We start from the raw sequence: 3,483 nt of genomic DNA, 5'->3' as shown, positions 1-3,483 counted from the left end.
CAGTGACTTTTAGTCAGCCACCGACGATGCCTCTCCGACGGTGCTGCTTACTCCGACGGCGCACTCGATTCGGACTCTAGCGAAGTGACCGTCTCTCCGCGCTGATCCACCCGTGGCTATAAGGAGACGTAACATATTTTGCATCCATCAAAGAGTGTCTTCCTAGTCTACAAGCACAGGAGCGACACTCACGATTGACATCCGCCTGGCATGTCGAACACGTTTCCTTCGCTCAGTGGAGGCATTCCCAACAAGACTCAAGACTTTGCAGCGTCCATCGTCTTTGCGATTGCTTTTGCGGCGTGCGCTTCTGCAAACGCTTACGCTGTTCGATAGCTTTCTGAAAAGCTGACAGGCTCATACCGGCGGGGATCGCTCGGCTAGTATCGAAAGACTCTCGCAGCTTTATCCTCGTATGTTCTTTTGCGGTCGATGCTCTTCCGAGGCTAACAAGCTCACAGATTCGACCCTCTATCTTCTGCATCACGCAAGTCGCAGCCTATGGCATGCGTGCGGCCCTTGCAAACGGCAACAGCTCGACAGGCGTTTACATCGCTTCCGAGATTCTGCTCCTCGGCGTTTGTGCACACTGCTGAACGTGTACCAATACTCATCTGTAATCTCGACAGGGCTTCAGTGCGATCTGCGAACCCATTCCTGCGCTTTTGACGTCAGCTCGGCCCTTTCGGTGGTTACTCGGGTCTGACCAGATCGTGCAGACGTGTGGCGGGCAAATGTCAGAAGAGGTCCTTCCAGCATGCAGACAATAAGGTTCAACAGCACATACTGCTCTTCTGTCGCCTTGTCGTAACTCTCGCGGGCATCTTTGGCGTCATCGCCTCAACAAAGATCAGCGGTAATGAGAGTCAGAGTACAGCAAACAGCATCGAACATTACAGGATTGCCAACGCTGCACTCATCATCGGCGCCATCAGTGTCTCTGCGCTCATTGCAGTCAACCTCATCCAGGCAGGTCTTCTTCAGATCCTTGCCGTCGTCGTCATTGTGCTTCAGTGTGGCTTGCTTGTAAGCAGTAAGAGGAATAGCGCCAACGTGTTGACATTGCTGATCGTTCAGATCATCACTACATCTTACAAGCTAGGCAGCACGCTGGATCCACCCGGCAAAACCTCCCGCTCCGGCAAAATTGTCTTTTACATACTGATTGGAGTCATGGACTGGCTCATCACTCTGATATTGTCAGTGGCATGCGTTGCAGGACCCAATGGCTTNCTGACATATTGCTTACAGTTTCGCTGTCAATATCAACCAGCTNTTCCCTCTTCNANNCGCAAANACCTTNGACGCCTCGAGCGTTNAAGAGCAAGACGAGAAGATNGTCGCTGANTCGCCCAAGGGTACTCACGAGCGCCTTTCAGGTGAATGTGTATAGATTCTGGTGAGCTTGCGCAATGATACATAATCCGTCTTTGCATGCAAACTGCTCGATGCCAGCGCAAATGCTCATTGAGCAGTGAACAGAGCGTGACATCATCGAGCTCTTTGCAGACTCCATAAGGGCGAAAAGCACGACAAAAGGTCAAGCACTAACGAACTGCGAAATCTGTTAAGCGAAAGGCACCTAGGGCCTTTAAATATGTCATATAACAATTGAGCAACAAGTGAGCATCTTCATCGCAGACACAGGAACGCCCCAGGAAGTGACAGCAGTATTTGAGGAGAACAGTCAAACCTGAAGACTATCTTTTGGAAACAGTCAAATGCACAGTAAAGACATGGCGAGAGGTCATCACAAGCAGCAAGCCGTTCTCCAGCGATAAAACTCGCGGTGTCACATATCGAACACTGTGTCAGGTCATTCTTTTAGTCTTCAAAGCTAGTGGTGGCTCATTGCTTGCAATGATCTGATGGAGCATATCACTTGGACGAGCGCAGCGATGACCATCATGACCAGATTTAGCACGCATCTCAGCAGCAGAAATTGTCCACTGCTGCCGACGTCCGCTCGAGCGACTCATGCATCAGTCGTCCGCTAGATACTATTCTGGAGACTATTGCTGTATGGTACCGTCTCAAGGTACGGCTTCAGTCGTACTGCCGGCCAGGGAGGCAACATCGAGCTCTCTGACTGAGCTCGCGAGTGAGGACAGCTCAACCTGCTTCGGAGTACGAACGCATATCTGTGGATAGTCTCTCGGCGAAGACTGACTCTCCGTCTCTTTGAATCGTTGTAGTCGTTGCAGGCAGTCTTGAGGCGATCTGTCAGATCGCAACTCGTTCTGTGTGCTGATGGCGACTGGCTTCCGCACCAATGAAAGGTAGCAATGCGACCGGATGAAGACTATGAGTGGCTTCGCTAAGGTCGCCGTGGTCAATCCAATGTCCTGCTAACGCGCCTAGATAAATCACGCCAATCAGAATCACGGGTGTTTAATAATTTCCCCATGAATTACGCAATGTTGAGTTTTGGCAAAGCAAATTGAAGAAATTCCCTGGCATTTCACTGCTCGCCAATGGCAGAGCGGTGCTATCCTTCTTGATCGTCGACATCAATCATCAAGATCGATCGGCTCTCCGCTATACCTTCCTTTCGCAACTTCTCGCTCGGTCGTCCACTCCGATCATGTACCGTCGAGTAACGCATATCTTGCAAAGTCCAATTCACACGACAACCACGAGCTGCCAAAACACGCCAAGTCGCGTCGCTCATCTTCCTCCATGTCGCAAACAGCAGCTGTGGACACTGCGAGCTACTTTCACTGACTGTACGCTCAGACATGGTCAGATCATGCATCACCACGCCGATAGTCCGGAAGCGTGNGACACTAGCGAGCAATCATCTCTTACTGGCCACTAGCTACGAGGCAACACGTCAGGCTGGAGAACTGCCAGCAAGACCATATTATCTACCGCAGTGAGAACAGCAGCGATCAGAATGACACACGCTCTCGCCTGCCAGTATATGTACCACACTCATCGCACATGCACACCACATCGAGTCATCGTCGAGCAAGGCCACTCGATAGACATGAGNCACTTCTGTCATACTCGAGCTGACGATCTCAAGTCACTCAGCGGGTGTCTATCGTGCTTGCATCACATGATAGCTGTACCGTGTGGCTCGTCAGACTGCTTGAATCGTCCTCAGATGGCAACTTGGTCTATCGGCGCCCTACCAGCTTGGGCTTGTCTATCTCGGCAGTGACTCTGACCACCTCGCATTGACCGGCAGCACCAGCGATGGATTATGCACCGCTTATCAGATCTAGGCAATCGTCATTCTACTCTCAATAGCTGTCCACATGTGTTCTCGTCTTTCAATTCGACATCTCTGAGCTGCCTGTCTTGCACTGCACACTGCACATGATCAGAGTACCTTCTGACTAGACTGTGTCAAAGATGACATCAGATGCACCTACACTCCCACAGGGTTAGGGTTAGGGTTAGGGTTAGGGTTAGGGTTAGGGTTAGGGTTAGGGTTAGGGTTAGGGTTAGGGTTAGGGTTAGGGTTAGGGTTAGGGT

Source organism: Mixia osmundae (genome assembly GCF_000708205.1).
Source record: "Mixia osmundae IAM 14324 unplaced genomic scaffold scaffold_11, whole genome shotgun sequence".
Taxonomy (NCBI): domain Eukaryota; kingdom Fungi; phylum Basidiomycota; class Mixiomycetes; order Mixiales; family Mixiaceae; genus Mixia; species Mixia osmundae.
This window is presented reverse-complemented; position numbering follows the sequence as displayed.